Consider the following 22,237-nt stretch of genomic DNA (forward strand, 5'->3'; position numbering starts at 1 on the left):
TAAGTAATTTATACATAGGAGGTGTTCAGTATATGTTCACTGAAAAATTAAAAAAGGAAATACGGATTCCAACTACATTTTATTATTGTGAACAGAAGAATGAATCATGTGGGTCTACCTGAAGTGTATGTCCAATGAATATGTCTCAGAAATGATCACTGATACCCAAGTCTAGTCTAGGGCCTGGCTTCCCAGGATAAGACATCTTATTTCTGTATAAATTCACACCCAACCCCCTAGAAACAGTGTCGTAAGCTGACTGAATGAAGGACCCAAAAATCTACAGCAAATTCTAAATATTGATTGACTTGGGCTACACAGCACCACCAGGGCTGAAGAATCAGCAAACAAGTTAGAGTCTTCTCTATATATTTCTGCATTAATTAAAGCTTTCTCCAAGAACTCAAAGTTCTTCACAAACATCAATCAATAAGTACCTATTTTTCACTTTATTTTGATAGGTATATACATTATACAGTCTAGAGATTAAGTAACCAGTCCAAAAAACTTAACAAGTTAGAGACAGGTCCAGAATAAATGTCTATGTTATTCAAGTCTCCATGTCTTTTTCTCCCAACTTAATGAAGAAACCATATATTTTCTTTTGAAACCAACTCAGAAAGCTTCTGCCAGTTAATTTTTATCTTCTATTCTCTGGTTTAAAAAACATATTTTAGCACATCTGCATATAAGATAGTATAATAAATAATCCTGAAAATGTATTCAATAGCTAGGAAAAATTAATGAATCAATGGCTATTTCAAGTTGAAGTTTTAACTACTTCTTAAGCTACTTAATAAAGTATTATAAAGGTTGAGCAAAGTCTACAATAATTTTAAAAACCAACACTCTGGAAGTATAAGAGGGGAAATAGAACAGCAAGAGCCCATGTTTTCCTCCTACACTTTTCATATACTTACATTTAGCAGTTATAATGTTCTAGTCTAATTGTCTAATGTCTGATTTCCCTCTAGACTGAACTTCTCAATGGTAGAGAGTATTTCCTCCTGATATCTCCAGAGTATTACAGAGTGCCTGGCACATATTGGGATGCTCGGTAAATATTAGTTGAATAAACAAACTAATTAAATTGTTAAAGAAATATCACAGTTAAGCATCCCATGCTGCTGCTCTGCCTCTAGAGTAGTCATTCTTTTATTCCTTTACTTTCTTAATAAACTTACTTTCACTTAAAAAAAAACAAAAAAGAAATATCAGAGGAACAGATATGCTTTCAGAAATGATCTGGAGGAATGGAGGAATGCCTTTGCTTATATTTCTCTAAGGGAAACAGTAAAAACAGAAACAAGGTCAGTAGGTAAATAAAACAAAGGGATATTAAGTTTGAGAAAACGGATGCAAAAGATAGGTAATGTTTGAAGATTTTTTTTGGAAAAAAAGGGAAGCTTATATCATTAGAAAAAAGGTAGTAATTTGAGAAAACGAATATTCAGAAAAGAGTATAAAGATTTTGACCACAGACTATCAGACGGAAAGTCCAAAAGGAAATATTACATCAAACTGGGAAACAACCAGTAGAATTTGGTTTATTTGCTGTTTGGAAACTAAACGAAACTAGTCTTTTTTTTTTCCTTTTATTAAATGCTTTTGTTCACAGAACATATCTGCCTAAACTTAAAACCTGAAAAGTCCTTTTACAAGGTCAGATTATTGCTGTACCATCATAGTATTTTTTTTTAAATACAATTACAAAGCAAGTACATTATAGCACTATCAAAGACCCCACAAAACAGAAAACTCACTAACAACCACATTGAAAATGTACAACAGCAATGTCTTGTCAACACTTCTGTACAGAGCACAGACATGACAGCTAAAACAGACAGAAGAGAAGATGCTTTTGACAGCCAGTGTGTGTGAATGATTCTTTGAGTCAGATGGCAGCAACAAGTTACCAACTAGGAGATCTGCATGACAACTAACCATCCATCTGTATCAAACACCATCTGGCCAAGATGACTTTGGCTTCTGTGTATTTGACACTCCTTCCAGTTTCAAAGACTAGCAAAACAAGTGGTCTACCAGCATCTAAATAGGTAAACAGGTACTTAGGTACTTGTGCTATAAGGTACTTCGTTTTTTATTTTATTTTATTACTATATTATTTATATAGAGACAGGGTCTTGCTATGTTGCCCAGGCTGGTCTCAAACTCCTGGGCTCAAGTGATCCTCCCACCTTGGCCTCCCAAAGTGCTGGGATTACAGACATGAGCCACCCCGCCTGGCCTATAAGGTTAACTTTGTATTCTTTCTTAGTGTTCAAAAGTAAAACTTAAAACACTGGTGATCAAATATAGCACACATCCTAAATTTATTAAAAATGGTTGCCCATATTCTGGATTATGATAGGCAAAAAAAAAAGTTTATTTTAAAAATTACCCTTTTATCCAGGCAAAATTTCAATATTTCCTCTTCAAAACTAAGGCAGCATATTTCCTATAATTTTGTGTAGATACCTGTTTAAGTTTTTGTATCATAAATATTAAAATAGAGTTCCATAAATTGAATTTTTCCCTATTGCTGGTATTGAACATTTTTTTTTTTTTTTTTGTATTTTACAAGGCACTTATTTCTTACCTAGGGAAAAAAAAGTTTAAGTGCCCTTAAGTCATCTATAATACTCTAAGTCAAACATTTCTTCTCCTCCTCAATAACTAATTTCAATATTCTAAAAAATATCACTGCTTTCCTCCAATGATTTATTAAGGAATTTAATAAATGTTGAGTGGATTGAAAAAAAAATGAAATAGTCCCCATTTTAAAACTTTTCAAATTATTCCAAGGTTAACAAAGAGAATGAAAGATTTACGGAAGGATTTGCATGGCTACCACAAATGCTCTCCATAGGAAGCTCCACAGTTCAGGAAGGAAGATAATTAAATATTAAGTATCCTAATACATAGTACTTTAGATAGAAACTAATTTATTTAGACACAATCTAATTAAAATATATCTTGAAATTTTGGTAGGCTAAGAATCAACTTCAATTTTGAGTTTTCTCTAAAAAGTATGAGATCAAATAGGATCAGCAACCCAGAGATCCTGGCTTACACAGGTCTTTCTTCAATCGTTTTCTGCCTACTAGGTTATAAGCCCTGTACGTTCCCATCCTCCAGTACCAAGACTTATCTAGAAGACCTGCAATTTGACAGATCAGATTTCCAATCTAATTATCTACTTTTAGGTGACAGTGTTGCCACCAATTTCTCAGCATGCCAAGTGGTAAACTGTGACAAACTATTTTTATTTTACAATCCTGTGTTTCGGTCCTGATTAATTTACTTGCCTCTCTGAGCCTTTGGTTTCTTCCTCTTTAAACGAAAATTACATTTACCTGAAGGATTGAAAGAGACAGAATATATAAAGTATTTGTCTTGCAATATGCTCGTTGGAAATGTTAGTTCCTGTCTTTTAACAATGAGCAAGATATCTACATAATATCCAAAGCCGCGGGAGTGAGGCCGATGCAGAGAGTCGCCATCAGGGCAATTCCTATTGGAGTTGCCCAGGCAGGGCCACCCCAAGACCCCAGACCAGTAGAGCCACCAGGGTGCAACTCCAGGCTGGGAGACCCAAAGGCATGCAACTCCAACAACAAGAAATGCAGCCAACAATGTGATGGAGTAGGGTTGCCTAGAGCCTTGGGGGCCCAACTTTCACCCCAGTGTGTCCAGAAAATGAGAAATGGGAGTTAAAGACTATATTCAAGCTTCAGGGTTTAATGTTGGCCCTACTGGGTTTGTTGTTGTTGTTTATTTGAGGTGTTTGGATGTGGTTAGAACCTGTTAGCCCTTTGTTCTTTCCTGTTGATCCATATTGGAGTGGGAATGTCTATCCTATGTCTGTCCCACTATTGTCTTTTGGAAGCATATAACTGTATAATATCATAGGCTCACAGCTGGAGAGGAATTTGTCTCTGGATGAATTGTACTTTGAGTCTCATTTCCATATCTGATTTAGATAATGTTTAGATGAAAACTTTAGAGTTTAAAGTTGATGCTGGAACAAGGTAAGTCATTTTGGGGCTTTTGGGATGGAATAAATATGTATCATGTACATGTATCTCATATATTTTGTATGTGTGCAGGATATAAATCTGGGGGAGCCAGGGGTGAAATGCTATGATCTGAATGTGTGTCCCCACCAAAATTCATGTTGAAACGTAATCCCCATTTTGATGGTAGTAAGAAGTGGGGCCTTTTAGGAGGTATTAAGTTATAAGGGCTGCTCCCATATGAGTAAGATTAAGGCCTATATAAAAGGGGCTTCACACAGAGTTCAGTCCTTTTTGCCCTCCATCCCTTCTGCCATGTTAGAATACACTGTTCATCTCCACTAGATGATGCAGCAATGAGGTGCCATCTTGGAAACAGAGACTGGGCCCTCACCAGACACCAAGCCTGCTGGAGCCTTGATCTTGGACTTCTCAGCCTCTAAAACTGTGAGAAATAAATTTCTATTATTTATAAATTACCTGGTATAAGGTATTTTGTTATAGAGTGCAAATGGACTAAGACACAGAGCATGTAGTATGTATGTTTATGAACAAAAGCTCTGGTTATCACCGAAGCCAGATCTCTCAGTCTTTTTCTAGTTCATTGTAACCTAGGACTCAGGTGTTTATGAGAAATCAGTATGGCATCTCCATTGAATCAAAAACATTCCTGTCAAGCAAACAAAACAAAACAAAAAACCAAGCCCTAGTTGTTCAAAGTTTACAAAGAGACAAAATGGACTAAATGATTAAAGATTAATGGCTATTAAAAGTTATAAAAATCACACACCTTTGTCAAAAAATTCAAATAACAAAATGACCACTACCACCAACACAACAAGTATGTACAGATATGTACAAAGTAAAACGTGGCAGGATCCTCCCTTACTTTGCCTTCCATTTTTCCTCAAGGGTAACTACTACTGACATTTTGGTATATACCCTTTCAGAACTCCTGTATACATATGTATATATGTATCACACTTTTTTACAAATGAGAACTATTCTGCAACCAAATTTTTCAACTCAGCAACACATTATCATCATGTGATAATTTCATTAAATACTATGTACCAAAATCAGTTTTATTTTCTTTATCTCATTTAATCCTTAAACCAACCATCCTAGGAGACTATTTCCCACATTTTACAGATGAGAAAATTGAGTCTTAAAGAGGTACAAAATAATCTGCCTAGGCTCATTGCAACCTCCACCTCCCGGGTTCAAGCGATTCTCCTGCCTCAGTCTCCCAAGTAGTTGGGATTACAGGCGCCCCCCTCCCGCGCATCACACCTGGCTAATTTTGGTATTTTTAGAAGAAACAGGATTTTGCCATGTTGGCCAGGCTGGTCTTGAACTCCTGACTTCAAGTGATCCGCCTGCCTCAGCCTGCCATAGTGCTGGGATTACAGGCGTGAGCCACCGCACCCGGCCCCCAAGTATCAATTTTAATCTTAACTATTAAGCTTTCCCAGTAGATAGTAGAGCTAAGATTTGAATCTAGGCTTGCCTGAATACAAAGCCCAAGCCCCTAACTAACCACTATGCCACATCTTATGAGTACCTCTAGCTCACATGAGGCCCTCTCTTGCTATATATTCTCTTCCTAGGTAATCTCACCCATGCCAGTAGCTCAAATTTTTCTTCTAGCTTAGATCTCTCTTCTAAGCTATAGATCTATGTGGTCAACTGTTCCAGGGAAAGCGCTTCAAATATTCAAACCTGATGATTTCCCCCCATTACCACTCCCTCTCATCTCTCCTCTCCACCCCCGAAAAGTCTGGTTCTTTGCTAGTATTCCTTTTCTTGGTACACGGTGCTTTTATCTATACAGAAAGCTGTGACCATCTTTGACATCTATTTGTTCTATAGCCAATCCATTACCAAGCATCAATCTTTTTATTTATTTATTTATTTATTTATTTATTTATTTATCTTTTTGAGATGGAGTCTTGCTCTTTTAGAGCTCTGTCTTGCTCGCTGGAGTACAGTGGTGTGATCTAGGCTCAATGCAACCTCCACTTCCTGGGTTCAAGTGCTTCTCCTGCCTCGGGCTCCCGAATAGCTGGGATTACAGGTGCCCACCATCATGCCTGGCTAATTTTTGTATTTTTAGTACAGACAGGGTTTCACCATGTTGGCCAGGCTGGTCTTGAACTCCTGACCTCAAGTGATCCGTCTGCCTGGGCCTCCCAAAGTGCTATTACAGGTATAAGCCACTGCGCCTGGCCCCAAGTATCAAGTTTAATCTTAACTATTAATATCTCTTAAATCTATTACCACAACCTTAATGGACTGCTGCAATAGCCTAACTATTCTCTAGCAGCCATTGTGTTCTTTGCAAAATGCACGTGTAATCATATTACTCCATACTTTTTTTTCTACCCCTCACCCTTGTCCCCCAAAAAACCTTAAATGGCTTCTTACACTCCTAGAATAAAGAACCAAAAGTCCTTAATATGGTCTCCAAGTCCCTACTAAGAGCCTCTGACTGTTCTCATTGCACTATTTCCCTTATACTTTAAGTTCTTTTAGGCCAATGGGTCTTTATAATGCAGGTCCTTGTACTTAAAAAGCCCTCCAAATCTACCCTTTCAAAAGTCATTATATAACGATAATCTCTGACCTGCTGGATTAGGTCAAGTCCCCAACAGACATTCTAATAGCAATTTACCTTTCTTCTTGATATTTTGATCAGAGTTTCAAGCTATATTTGTGAGATTGTTTGATTAGTCTCTGCTTTACTAGACTGTGCCACCATTCCATGAAGCAGGAAGCAAGCATGTCTGTTTGCTTATCACTATAGATTTAGTACTTAGTACAGTTCTGGATACACAGTAGGTGCTCAATATATTTTTGAATGAATATCATTAATTCTTTATTAACCAATCTCCTTGAATACATATCCTACATACCTGACTACAAGTTTTAACAGGACATATTTCTGGAAGTAAAACCTTGGAAGAAAGGATACAAATATTTTCATTCTGATAATGTGGAAAATGAATCTACTGGCAAAGTACTGACAAAACAAAGAAACAAAGAAATAAAGCTTTGATCAGAAACCACCTGGAGCACCTTTATTCTAATACCAGTAGTTTCATTAGGAAAAAACCAGAATGAACCACTTTACCCCGTCAACACTTTGGATAGAGTATATATGTTGTTGGGGAAAAAAAAAGAGTGGTAAACCATAATGAGGCCATTTACATCTTATGTGAAAATGAAGGATTTTTTTTTAACGTAGTACCTACAATAAAGGTATTTTATGCCTTTTGCAATCCTTTAAAATATGTTTTACAAGCTTTTAGAGGTAACATAAGCTTTAGGTTAAAGCTTTACATTTCACACGGGTCAAGACTAGCTCCTGAATAAAGCAATCTGACAACAAAACAGTCCTGATCGCTTAACATTTATTGTCAGAAAAACGTTAGAGAAGATCTGTAATTTATGATAAAAAGACAAGGCACAGTCAAATTTACTCTTATTTTAGGCCTTCTCCTCAGCCTTACTGGCTAGTCAATAAGCTTAGCAAATTGGATGGTTTTAAATATTATGTACCCTTCACTTTTCTCCTCAGTACAAAGAAAAAGCAATTAATATAACATAGCATCTGAATCATTTTATAACTAAGGATATTGCTTCCTTCTATGTAAGACTTTGTCAGTTTTTCTCTTTTAATCAAGAGGGGGCAAGAAGAGAAAAATTCCATTTCAAATTTCTTTTCTCAACAAAGGGATTTCTATTTTCTGATTACATAACGCAAAGAATCTTGGGACAAGCAGGAGAGGCCAGCTGCAGGTTTTCTATAACCTAATCATTTATGATTATGGTAATCTGACTTGTAGCAATCAGTTTTAACATTTTCAGATGTTTTAATTATTTTATTATTCTTCTCCTGGAAAGATGGTCAAAGAAGTAATAGAAATTTCTCCCATAGAACAGTGGCAGAAATTGATGACAAGTAACTTGGTATGAGTAATAAACTGATTAAATATTTAATTCCATATCATGGAGTCTTGTGATACCTGAAACTCTCCAAGCAGTTCTAGACTAGTGAGCCAAAAGATGTGGCAAGGACTGCTAATTGTTCCCCATATCCATTTTATTTCTTTCTTTTAGTAATATAGAGTTTTAACAGGGCACATGGTCACTCAGCTAGAGGATATATTTACTAGCCTTCTTCACTACTACATGTGATCATGTGACTAAGTTCTGGCTAGAGGGTGTGAACAGAAATAATCTGCATAAATTTTGGACAACATCATTAAAAGAAAGCTGTCTGCTCTTCACTTCTCTTCCCCTTCTCATTGGCAAGGCAATAAGGAGAGCAGCCACTGTGATTTCAGAGAGGGAAACCATATTTTAAGAACCGTAGAGCTGGCTGGGCGTGGTGATTCAAGCCTGTAATCCCAGCACTTTGGGAGGCCAAGACGGGCAGATCACAAGGTCAGGAGATCGAGACCATCCTGGCTAACACGGTGAAACCCCATCTCTACTAAAAAGTACAAAAAAACTAGCCGGGTGCGGTGGCGGGCACCTGTAGTCCCAGCTACTTGGGAGGCTGAGGCAGGAGAATGGCGTAAACCTGGGAGGCGGAGCTTGCAGTGAGCTGAGATCCGGCCACTGCACTCCAGCCTGGGCGACAGAGTCAAACTCCGTCTCAAAAAAAAAAAAAAAAGAACGGTAGAGCTGCCTTACTAGCCCTGTTCTATTCTCCTGTGGACTGCTACAAAAGAGATAACTTTTATTTTTTTATTTTTTATTTTTTTAAATTAAGACAGGGTCTCACTATATTGCCCAGGCTGGTCTTGAACTCTTGGGCTCAAGCAATTTTCCTGCCTTAGCCTCTCAAAGTGCTGGGATTACTCACATGAGTCTTTGTGCCAAGCAGAGACATAAGTCAACTTCTATACTTACACACTGTATTTCTTAGTCTCTTTGTAACAGCTTATCCTACATAATAACCAATTCGGGGGCCAAACCAACTCTACCACCCTATATTCGCCATAATAATCTTTTGTCTTATTCTGTAAGCATATTAAAAGTTGTCTGGTCAGAGGCTATTGTGATTAAAAGATTCCTCTACTTTTGAATGAACAGAAGACCTCTTAGTGTGGGTATGTATGAATGCTTACACATGCCCAGAAATGGAATAAGCAGTATTTGACTGTGAACCCTTTAAGTGCATGCTCTGTTTTATCTATCTTTTAATTGCTAGCACATATGATGTCTCTGGCACATGATAAATTGAAGGATGAGTAAAGGAAATATTAAATATTATACTCTAGCCTCTTTTGGTAAAAAGAGATGTATAAGTCACAAAGAAAGGATTCATCCAAGAAGAGAGGAGACTATATTAAGTTATTCATAGCAATGGGAAGAAAACAGTTTGAAAACCTGGAATGAGCTATGACTTAGCTAGGTTAGTATAACGAATATGGTCTTTGGTCTGATAAACCTAGTTTCAGCATAGATTTTGCAACGTAGATTGGAAAATCAACATTTCTGAGTCTCAGTTTCTTCGTTTGAAAATAAAGCTAACAATGCATACTTTTGTAGGGATGTAACACTTGTAGAATATGTTCATTCATTAAATGTTAATTTTCCTTTCTGATTTATGAAGTAATATGAATTTAAATGTTGAAGGGAAGAAGACTGCTTCTGTGTTTCTGAGATTAGTGCACTGCTTCTATGTATCTGAAATTGTCTGGTATTTTAGTATGGTCTAGAATGAGGGCTGTACCAGAGGATAAGCTAAAAACAGCCATGTTTTAAGACTAGAGGTTCTAAAAAAAACAATTTAACAGCATGGTGGCAAGAGAGCCTAGGCATAACAATGGAAAATTTGGTCTAGAACTAAAGGAGAAAAACACTATTTAGGGGCCAGGTAAAATAAATATACTTCGTGATCAATAGCAGGACACTAGTAGTAGGAGGAGAGATTATCCTTTGAAATTTATGTCAAGTAAATTTAGTGTAAATAAAAGGTAGTATTATTTAACACAGCAGCTTATTAAACTCATTACTCTCCTGCAATGGTACAGGTGAGAAAAAATGGTGAATATGCAAGTTCAGGTCTGGATATTCAGTTTAATGTTCCTTCCAAGTAGCAGTGAGACATATGGGTCTACAGTTCAGAGGGCAGGTCTGGACTAGGAATGCAAATTTAGGAGTTCATTGTCACAGATATTTCAAGCCACAGGAAAAAATGAGAAGGTTCATATAAGAATAGAAAGTAAGGGCTGGGCGCAGTGGCTCACATCTGTAATCCCAGCACTTTGGGAGGTTGAGGTGGGCAGATCACTTGAGGTCAGGAGCTCGAGACCAGCCTGGCCAACATGGTGAAACTTTGTCTCTACTAAAAATAAAAAAATTAGCTGGGCGTGGTGGCAGATGCCTGTAATCCCAGCTACTCAGGAGGCTTAGGCAGGAGTATCACTTGAACCCAGGAGGCAGAGGTGAGCCAAGTGAGTGCCACTGCACTCCAGCCTGGGCAACAGAATGATACTCCATCTCAAAAAAAAAAAAAAGAAAAACAGTGTTTTAAGAAGGAGGTGTAGTACAAGGTATTGTCAGGTATTCATGACATGAGGTAGGTTTATATGTGCAAACCTGAAAGACTATTGACAATTTTTGGCAGAGAAGTTATAGACAAGAAGCTTGTGGTCAAACATTTTTTTCAAATTCTAGGTCTACTAATTCTACTAACTTAGTAGCTATGTGGTTGTGGTCAAGTTACTTCATCTCTCTGCACTTAATTTTCCTCATTCAAAAAATGAAAATAATACTTCCTCTTAAGATTTATGCCGGGCGCGGTGGCTCAAGCCTGTAACCCCAGCACTTTGGGAGGCTGAGACGGGCGGATCACGAGGTCAGGAGATCGAGACCATCCTGGCGAACACGGTGAAACCCCGTCTCTACTAAAAACTACAAAAAACTAGCCGGGCGAGGTGTCGGCACCTGTAGTCCCAGCTACCCGGGAGGCTGAGGCAGGAGAATGGCGTGAACCCGGGAGGCGGAGCTTGCAGTGAGCTGAGATCCGGCCACAGTACTCCAGCCTGGGTGACAGAGCGAGACTCCATCACAAAAAAAAAAAAAAAAAAAAAGATTTATACAAGGATTAAATAACTGTAAAGCTCTCTGGCAAACAAACCTCAATAAATCTTAGTGATGACAATGGAGAAGATGATGACATTAAAACACTTAAAACCTTTTTCAGATTAGAATGATTCCATTTTTGAAAAAATATGATGCACATACTCTGAAAGGATATATACCCAATTACTAACAATGGACAGCCCTAGGGAATGAGGGAGAGGACTATCACTTTATATTCTGCACATCTTGTTTACTTAAAAAAAAAAAAATGTGGTGCTTTTGTAATTTAAGCCAATAATATTTTAAAAATCACTTATCTGTTTTGTCTTTACCTCCCTTATCAATTTGGAATGCTTGGATGTCTTTCCTGAACAGAATGCTCCTTAATGGATACAGCATACTAACTTCTCAAAGAAAAGCTTCTGAGTCTCAAATTGCAGTGAACTGGAAGAAACACTGAAAGAAGAACTGACTTGGAGTATAGACAGCTGAGTGGTAAAAGGCTGGTGAGTTTATATAAACTGATGAGTGACAGTTGAATAGCAATAAAACATGGCTACTAAGATAATCTAGGCCAGGCCAATTCTTTTTTTTGTAATAGAGTTTTTAAAAATATGTTAAAATATATATCAAATAATTTACATTGTTGTGCAGCCATCACCACCATTCACCTCCAGAACTTTTTTGATCCTTCCTAACTGAAACTCTATATCCATTAAGCACTAACTCCTCATTCCTTCCTCCCTCTCAACCCTTGGCAACTACCCTTCTACTTTCTGTCTTTCTCAATTTGACTATTCTTAGTGTCTCACATAAGTTTAATCATATAATATTTGTGCTTTTGTGACTGACTTACTTAACTTAGTATAACATCTCCAAGGTTCTACTTAGTAACACATGTAAAATTTTCTTTCCATTTTAAGGCTAAATACTACTATGCTGTGTGTATATACCACCTCATGGTTATCCATTCATCTGCTTAAGAACACTTGGGTTGTTTCCACCTTTTGCCTAACGTGAATAATGCTGTTCTGAATCTGAATGTACAAATATCCAATTGAGTCTTTGCTAGCACTTCTTCTGGGTATGTAACCAGAGTAGTAGGATTGCTGAATCACATGGTAATTCTATGTTTAAGTTTTTAAAGAATTGTCATATCATTTTCCACAATGGCTGCATTATTTTACATTCCTATTAGCAATGCATAAGGGTTCTAATTTCTACACATCCTTGCCAACACTTACTTTGCTTTTTTGAATAACAGCCATATCAATGGGTGTGAAGTAGCATCTCACTGTGTTTTTACTAATGAATAGGGATGCTGAGCATCTTTTCATATGCTTATTGGCCATCTGTATAACTTCTTGGAGAAATCTCTAAAGTCCCTTGCCCATTTTAAATCCAGGTTTTGTTGTTGTTGAGCTGTAGTTCTTTATATATTCTAGATATCAATTTCTTACCAAATATGATTTGTAAATATTTTCTCTTATTCTGTGGGTTGCCTTTTCACTCTGTTGATAGTGTCCTTTGACACACAAAGTTTTAATTTTGATGAAGTCCAACTTAACTATTTTTTCCTTAGTTGCCTGTGTTTTTGGTGTCATACCCAAGTCACCGCCAAATCCAATGTCATAAACCTTTCCCCCCTATGATTTCTTCTAAGTCTTTATGGTTTTTACCTCTTGCATTTGGGTCTTTGATCTGTTTTAATTTTTGAACATGGAGAAAGGCAAGGGTCCAATTCATTAAAATGTGATTTGTTTCCATATATTTGTGTCTTCTTTAAATGGCTTGTTGTTAATTATCGAAACACAACTGATTTTTGCATGTTTATTTTGTAACTTTACTGAATTTGTTTATTAGTTCTAACAGGTGGGATTTTTTTTGGGTGTGGAATCTTTAGGGCTTTCTATACTTAATATCATGTTGTTTACAGAGATAATTTTATTTCTTCCTATCCAATTTGACGCCTTTTATTTCTTTTTCTTCCTTAACTGCTCTGTCTAGGACTTCCAGTACTATGGTGAATAGAAGTATATCCTTGACTTATTTCAATCGTAGACAAAAAGCTTTCAGTCTTTCACTCTGGAGTATGATGTTAGTTGTGGGCTTTTCCTGTGTTGGATGATATTTTGTTGAGTTCATTTCCTTCTATTCTTAGTTTGTTGGGTGTTTTTTAAAATCCTAAAATTTGATAAAATTTGAATTTTATCAAATGCTTTTTCTGAATCAGTTGAGATGATCATGTTTTTTCTTTTCAATCCTGTTAACGTGGTATATTGCATGGTATATCATGACTAATTTCGTATGCTGAACCATTACTGCATTATAGGAATAAGTCTCACTTTGTCATGGTATGTAATTATTTTAATATGCTGTTGAATTCGATTTGCTAGTGTTTTGTTGAGGATTTTTTGCATCAATATTGTCTTAGTCTGTTTTGTGCTGCTATAACAGAATACCTGAGGTTGGGTAAATTATAAAGAACAGAAATTTATTTCTTAACAGTTCTGGAGGCTGGGAAGGCCAAAAGCAAGACACCAGTATCTGGCAAGTCCAAAATCAAGACACTAGCATCTTCCACATAGTGGAAGGTATCATGTGGCTGAAGGGCAAAGAGAAAGGGCAGTAGGAGTCAAACTGACCATTCTGGAGCAGCATTAACTATGCCCATGGGGGCAGAGCCCTCATGGCCTAATCATCTCTTAAAGGTCCCACATCTTAATATTGTTATACTGGCAATTAAATTTCAACATGAGTTTTGGAGGGGACACACACTCAAACCATAGCAAATATTCATAGGGGATATTAGTCTGTAGTCTTCTTTTCTAATAGTGTCTTTGGTATTAGGGTAATGCTAGCCTCATAGAATGAGTAAGGGAGTGTTACATACTGTTCAAGTTTTTGGAAGAGACTGAGGGGATTGGTATTAATTCTGCTTTAAATGTTTGGCAGAATTCACTGGTGAAGCTGTCTCATCCCAGGCTTTTCTTTGTTGGGAAGTTTTTGATTACTGATTCAATCTCCTTACTAGTTAAAGGTCTATTCAGATTTTCATTTTCTTCATGATTCATTCTTAGTAGTTTGTATGTTCCTAGGACGTTTTACTAGCTTATCCCATCTGTTGGCATACAATTGTTCATAGCACTCTTTTATGATATTTTTAACTTTTGTAAACTTGGTAATAATGTCCTCATTTTCTTATTTTAGTTATTTGTCTTCCCTCTTTTTTTAGTTAAGCTAACTAAAGGTTTGTTCTTGATCTTTTCAAATAGTCAACACTTGTTTTTGTTGATTTTCTTTATTGTTTTTCTGTTTTTTATTTATATTTGTTTCCATTTTTATTATTTTCTTCTTTATGCAGTTTTGGGTTTAATTTGTTCTTTCTCTAGTTTCTTCAGGCGTAAAGTTAAGTTACTGATTTGAGATCTCTCTTCTTTAATATACACATTTACAGCTAAACATTTCTCTATTAACTGCTTTTACTGCATCCTAGAAGTTTTGGTACTTTGTATTTACACTTTCATTTATCTCAATATATATTCTAATTTCCCTTGTGATTTCTTTTGTGACCCACTGGTTGTTTAAGAGTGTTATTTAATTTGTACATATTTGTGAATTTCCCACTTTTCCTTTTGCTAATTTCTAGTTTCATTTCATTGTGATTAGAAAATATACTTAGCATGATTTCAATCTTTTTAAATTTATTAAGTCATTTTTAATGGCCTCTCCCAGGCCATTAAATATATGGTCTCTCCCAGAGAATGTTCCATGTGCCCTTGAGCAAATGTGTATTCTGTTGTTGCTGGGATATTTTACATATGTCTGCTAGGTCCAACTGCTCTACAATGTTGTTCAAATCCTCTATTTCCATATAGATCTTTGTCTAGTTGCTCTATCCATTATTTAAAGTGTTTAAAGTATAATACTTTAATTCTCCTACTATTATCATAAAGCTGTAATGTTTCTTCCTTCAATAGTGTCAATGCTTGCTTCATATACTTTGGAGCTCTGATGTATGATGCATATATAACTGTTAATATTTGCTTCATAAACTGACCCTGTTATCATTATATAATGTCCCTTTCCTGTCTCTTGTAGTAGTTTTTGTTGTTTTGTTCTTTTATTTTTGAGACAGGGTCTTGCTCTGTCATCCAGGCTGTAGTGCAGTGGTGCAAACATGGCTCACTGCAGCCTCCCCCTCTGGGGATCAACCAATCCACCTGTCTCAGTCTCCTGAGTAGCTGTGACTACAGGAGCACACCACCAGACCTGTTTTCTTTGTTTTTGTTTTTGTTTTTTTTCTTTTGTAGAGATGGGATTTTGTCATGTTGACCCAGGCTATTCTTAAACTCCTGTGCTCTAACGACCCACCTGCCACAGCCTCCCAAACTGATGGGATTACAGGTATGAGCCACCATGGCTGGCTTGGAACAATTTTTGACTTAAAGTCTGTTTTGTCTGATTTTAGTATATTCACTCTTGCTCTCTTTTGGTTATTAACAACTATATGAGTGTTCTCCCTTTTCCACCTCTTTGCCAGCATCTGTTATTTTTTTGTCCAATTTTTTAATCAAGAAAATGATTTTTAACTGGGGTGAGATGGTATCAAATTGTGGTTTTGATTTCCATTTTCCTAATGATTAGTACGGTAAGCATTTTTTAAAATGCCTGTTGGCCATTTGCATGCCTTCTTTTGAGAAATGTCTATTCAGATCTTTTGCCCATTTCAAAATTGATTTGTTTTTGTTGTTTCGCTATTGAATTGAGTTCTTTATGTCGCCTGCTTATTAAGCCTTTGTCAGAAAGTTTGCAAATATTTTATCCCATTCTGTAGGCTGTCTCTGTACTTTGTTGACTGTATCTTTTGTTGTGTAATATTAGCTTGATATAATCCCATCTGTCTAATTTTGTTGCCTGTGCCTTTGAGATCTTACCCAAAATATCTTTGCCCAGACCGATGTCCTAAAGCATTTCCCCAATGTTTTCTTCTAGTAGTTTCATAGTTTCAGGTCTTATATATAATCTTTAATTCATTTTGATTTGATTTTTATATATGGTGAGAAATGGGGGTCTACTTTCATTCTTCTGCATATGGTTATCTAGTTTTCCTAGCACTGTTTATTGAAGAGACTGTCCTTGAAAGCAATAAGGGAGGAAAACAATAAGGGAGAAAACCATGAAAATATCCAAAGAAAAACCACTCCAACCAACTGGGATAGTAAATGCAAAGGTTCTGAAATAGGAATATATTTGAAAAACAACAGGAAGCCCATGTGGTAGAAAGGCTGTGAGAGAATAGAGTGGTAGGAGATAAATGGAATGTCTCGTAAGGGCTAGATTAGGCTCTGCCTTAGTAGTCCACAGGAAGGACTTTGGCTGTTTTTCTTTTTTTGAGCCAGGGTCTCACTCTGTCACCCAGAGTGGAGTGCAGTGGTGTGATCTCAGCTCACTGCAGCCTCAATCTCCCTCAACTTCCCAGGATCACTGGGCTCAAGCAATTCTCCCACCTCAGCCTACTGGGTAGCTGGGACTACAAGCATATACCACCATGTCCAGCTAATTTTGTTCATAACTTTGGCTTATATTTTATAGAAATCACTGAAAAATTTTGAGTAGGAGACTGATATAATTAACATTTAAATATTTCTTTTTAAAAGGATCACTCTGGCTGTTGTGTAACGTGATTGTAAAAAGGCATCAATTATTTTTTCACTCTATGTTCAAGCTTTCTCCTCTCTCTCTGCTGTGTTATTACGCTCTCACATTGTTTCATTTATCCAACAAAAGAAAAAAAAACATAAAATCTCACTAGTTATCACTCTATTTCTCTTCTGCACAGTCAAGCTTTTAACCGCGTGGTTTATATTGTCTTTACTTCTTCATTCCCTAATTCTCCTCAGCCTACTACAATCTGCCCTCCCCACTAGACTTAACTGCCTTCAAAAATGTCAGTAACCTCCACATAGCCAAATGCAACTGGCTTCGCCAGTTGTCATCTTACTAGACTTCTTGGATATCTGGTACTGCTAACTAGTGCTTCCTTCTTGAGGCTCTTTTCTAATGGCTTCTATGATATTACACTCTTTTTCTATCATTTGTTTCTTACCTTGTAGAGTGGTTTTTATTAGTTTCCTTAATGATTTTTCCCTCTCTATGCCTATTCTTTAAAATATTGGTATTCTCCAAGTTCTCTTCCTATGCCTCTCAAATTGCTTAACCTATGTTCTGAATCTCCAGAGGCCAAGTGACTGATCTTCTCCCCTTCCTTCTCCCTCTCCCACTTCTATCCTTCAAATATTCCTTCAATCTATGCACTCTTAACTGGGAGATGTTATCCACATTTAAGGATACAACAAAATCCATTACTTCCATATCTACATTTTCCAATTCAGAACTTTTTCTAGGCCTAGATTCACATTTACAACCACTCATTGGCATTTTTACCTGTAAGCCTCACAGGTAACTAAAAATATTAACTAAAATCTAATTATAGATCTTATTTCCCCAACCCAAATTTGTACCCTCTTATCCATCCTTTGTTTCAGTCATCAGCACCACCATTAATCCAGTAATCTATTCCAGACACCAGGACACCATCTGAGAGGGTACCAGGCCTCAGATGTGGCCTGTATTCAGGTGCCCCTGTTTTCCATTTTGTCTCCTAAATAAACCTTAAATATTTTCCCCAATTCACCTCTAATGCTTAATTTATGTCCTCATTTTGATTGCTTGAAATGACTGCCATTCACTTTTTTTAAAAATTCAGGTATAACATATATGTGCATACACTTAGCATATACGTATATTAATATATATTTTATGTATCATATAACTACATAATTTTATATCAATACATATATTAAAGTGCATAAAGTACAACTGGATAGTTGCCAGTTATATTATATTGTTTGCTCTTAGAACTTTGCTTAGTATGAAATAGGTTCTTAATTTATATTTGTTGAGCTCAATTTCACATTGCTCTGTATACTATCTATCTCTATCCCACTGTCAAGAAGACTATTCCAAAGCAGATATTAATCCTTCAGGAACTTTTGACTGAAAGAGGATATAGTACAAACTACTTAGCCATACTAATCTATCTTTACAGGTTCTTTTCCTGGAACGTCCCATCATTCTCTTTGAAGCTATACAATTCCTTGTGGTACACGAAATATATCATACACTGTCTCACTTCTGAGTTTTTCTAAATATACAGTGCTCCTCCTGCTTCTTCCCCAGTTTGCTAAACTCTTCCTAATCTTAGCTCAAGTATGGACTCACATTGAGCTTATTACCTGATTCTCACAGACCAAGTGTCTCTTCTCTGTGCTCATGTATTTTCCTATACTGATCTCTACTGTAGCACATCATACACTATAGTAATAACTACCGTCTTCTTTTCTTTTTTATTCTATTATATAGTAAAATATCTATTTTATTTATGATTTATTTGAACTTTTTAAAGTTTCTTAACGATATAAATGATAATTTATTTATTTCAGTATTCTCAAAACTTCATTAAGGGCCCAGTACTTAGGAGGTACTCAATAAATGTTTCTTAAATCTACCAGAATATTTTGAATTTAACATATAACAATATATATTCTACATTTTTTCTTCATCCATTCTTGAGTACTTAACAAATATTAGCTTTGAAAACTAAATGTAAAAAATGTTCCCTTTTCCTTCTTTGGAATATATGCTAATGTGAGCAAAGGCTTCTTTCACAGCAGATAAGGGGTTCAACTCTCAATTGCTTATCAATGGCTAGTGGAAAAAGAATAGGAGCTAACAGGAATTCCTGTTTCTGTCTTATCCAAAAGACATCTTAATACTCGTCTAGAAGAAATATAGAATTGTCATGGTTTCTTAATGACTCTAAGAAGAACAAACACTGAGTTTTTTGTTTTCTACAAAAGTAGTTATGTCTTAAACCTGAACTGAAAAAAAAAATTCAAATTCTAAACTTGAGTTCAATAATTTTAGAAAGCCCTCTCTCATACTGTGCACTCTTTCCTCTTATCCACCCCTAATGAAGACTTACAGTCCAAAAGTATTCATAAGTATTCCATAATGGAGTATTTTTTGTAAACCAAGAGGAGCCACACAAAGAATAACGATGATTTCTGAAGAATGGAGGGAGTTATGAATGACAGCTAGTTTTATAAATTTATCAACTAGAAAGGAGAAGGAAATTGTGTAGTTCCTGTATTTAAGGAAGAAGTTAATAATTGCATGGCTAGCTGTGGCATTATGATTAGGTTTTTTTCCATGGTTCCTAGCTCATAACTCCCACAACTCTTGTTACAGTCTTTTGTTATAATGTTGTGGTCCTTCAGGCCTTGGAAGGAGGCCTCAGGAAACAGTCTTTCTCTCTCTCTAACCTTCTCCTGCCCTCCTCTCACTTGCTGAAGACAGGACTCTAATATTTAGACTATGGGTCATCAGACCTTCATTCCAGAGAGGGTCCTGCTGCATACTCTGGAGGAAGGAATGCTGCACAGAATGACCAAGAAGAATCTGAACAGACAGGACTTGCTGGATTTAGATCATACCCTTTTTGTGCCATCACATTTTGAACTGGTTGTCCATACTTCAATCACGGACAACCAATGAAGTCTCCATAGAAGCCCCAAAGGACAGGGTTCAGGGAACTTCTGGGGAGCTGAACATGTGGAAGCTGACAGAAAGATGAAGAACTCATCCACGTGTTGGGAGGGTAGTGCACTCCAACTCCACGAAGGCAGAAGCTCCCGTACTTGGGACCCTTTCAGACCTCACCCTATGTCTCTTCATTTGGACGTTAATATCCTGTAAAATATCCTTCAAAATAAACTGGTAAAAATAAGTATTGGTTCCCCTGAGTTCTGTGAGCCACTCTAGCAAATTAATCAAACGCAAAGAGGGGGTTGTGGGAACTCCAACTGGAAACTAGTCGGTTAGAAGTTCTGGAGGCCGGGACTTGCAACTTGGGGAGGGGAGAGGGTGGTCTTGTGGGACTGAGCCCTTTACTTGTGGGATCTGATGCTATCTCTGAGTAGATGGTGTTGAAACTGAATTGGAGGACATCTAGCTGGTGTCCACTCCTTAATATGGGGGGGAGAAACACACACATATTTGGTCACAAATGTCAAGTTTTCTTAATGAATCTAATCACAAAATAAGAAGAATAAACGCTGAGAGTTTTTGTTTTTGTTTTTTAATAAAAATGGTTATGCCTTAAACCTGAAAGGGGAAAAAAAAATCCAAATTCTATACTTCAATTCTCTAACCTTCTCCTTTTCTCTTTTTCTATGTTGATGATTATTGTTGTGGTGTGAGATAGAGGAAAAACAAAGTTCGAGAGTTTTTCCAAAATATTAGCATATTAGACTTCAGAGTTTCACAGGCTAGTAATTTTTTTGTTAATTGAGAAAACCAACATAAGATCCCTCACTTTCAACTGCCTGTGCAGAAGTAATTTAACATAGCAGGCCTGAGGCTGTTATCTTCAGAAAAGTTTAGGTGCAAGTTTACCCTTGGCTAGTGATGTGGTTTGGCTCTGTGTACCCACCCAAATCTCATGCTGAATTGCAATTCCCAGTGTTGGGGGAGGGACCTGGTGGGAAGTGACCGGATCATGGAGGTGGATTTTCCCCATGCTATTCTTGTGACAGTGAGTGAGTTCTCATGAGATTTGATGCTAAAAGTGTGTGGCACTTCCCCCACCTTGCTCTCTCTCTCTCTCTCTCTCCTGCCACCTTGTGAAGAAGGTGCTTGGTTCTCCTTCACCTTCCGCCATGACTGTAAGTTTCCTGAGGCCTCCCAGTCATGCTGCCTGTTAAGCTTGTGGAACTGTAGGTCAATTAAACCTCTTTTCTTCATAAATTACCCAGTCTCAGGTAGTTCTTTTTTTTTTTTTTTTTGAGATGGAGTTTCATTCTTGTTGCCCAGGATGGAGTGCAATGGAGCAATCTCAGCTCACTGCAACTTCTGCCTCCAGGTCCAAGTGATTCTCCTGCCTTAGCCTCCCGAGCAGCTGGGATTACAGGCACTTGCCACCATGCCCGGCTAATTTTGTATTTTCAATAGAGATGGGGTTTCACCATACTGGTCAGGCTGTTCTCAAACCTCTAACCTCAGGTGATCCGCCTACCTCAGCCTCCCAAAGTGCTGGGACTACAGGCGCAAACCACCACACATGGCCATCAAGTCGTTCTTTATAGCAGTGTGAGAATGGACTAATACAGCTGGCATCTGGGAACCTGTCTTTTGAAAACCTTTCCTAAATGATAATGTTGTGCCTGCTGTGCCAGCCCACTTAAGATCGTACAATGAGATTTATGATGAACACGTTTCCTTTGAGAGAGTCTGGAATTTTGGTTGACAGGAGGGTGCCAATGTGATCAATCCTCAATTAAAAAAATAAAAACCCGAACTCTGAAACTAAAATGGAGTTCCTGATGTACTGCACACGTTACTGAATTTTAAGTTGAAGGACAGGTATATAGGGAAGGCTGAAAAACATGGATTCCTCTAGACTCCTCCTGATGTCTTTTTCCATTAATAATCTGGCTATGTATCTTTACTATGTCACTGTAATAAATCTTAGCTATGAGTATGATTGAATGTTGAGTTGTACGAATCTTTCTGGGGAATCACAGAACGTGAAGGTGAAATCGGAGACTTCTGAAACACTACTATGTAAAGATAATAAACAAGGAGAGGATCCTATCATCATATTTCACAAAAGTATATGTTAATAAAATTCTGCTCTTTACTTTGACCATACGGAAACATGGAGCATAATATCAGAATAGAAGGCAGAATTTTAAATGAAATAAATGTAGCATTAGGAGAAGTTTAATAATTAGCCTTATTTTTCTCATTTTGCTGCAGATCAGTGAAAATCTCATCATGAACCAGTAACAGACATGTGCTTAAGAACTACGAGGTTAAGTAAGTTTTGCCTGGATATGTCTTTCCTCCGATTTACTTTCTTCTGAAACTAAAAGTACTAAAAAGAAATGTTATGTGTACAGGGATAATTTTAAAAGCTGAAACTTTTAGTAAGTCATTAAAGATTTCACTGAAATAGTCTACTTTTCACTGTTATAAAGAATGGAAGAGTATTATAA

The 22,237-nt window shown here is 36.9% G+C and overlaps 1 protein-coding gene across 4 annotated transcripts in view; it reads right to left on the reverse strand.

The window, feature by feature from the left end:
• Positions 1-22,237, reverse strand: part of TANK (TRAF family member associated NFKB activator) — a 112,019-nt gene that overhangs the window by 34,656 nt on the left and 55,126 nt on the right. The gene's annotated exons all lie outside the window — the stretch shown is intronic.

The sequence above is a fragment of the Rhinopithecus roxellana genome, chromosome 14, assembly GCF_007565055.1.
Source record: "Rhinopithecus roxellana isolate Shanxi Qingling chromosome 14, ASM756505v1, whole genome shotgun sequence".
In the NCBI taxonomy this organism is placed as follows: domain Eukaryota; kingdom Metazoa; phylum Chordata; class Mammalia; order Primates; family Cercopithecidae; genus Rhinopithecus; species Rhinopithecus roxellana.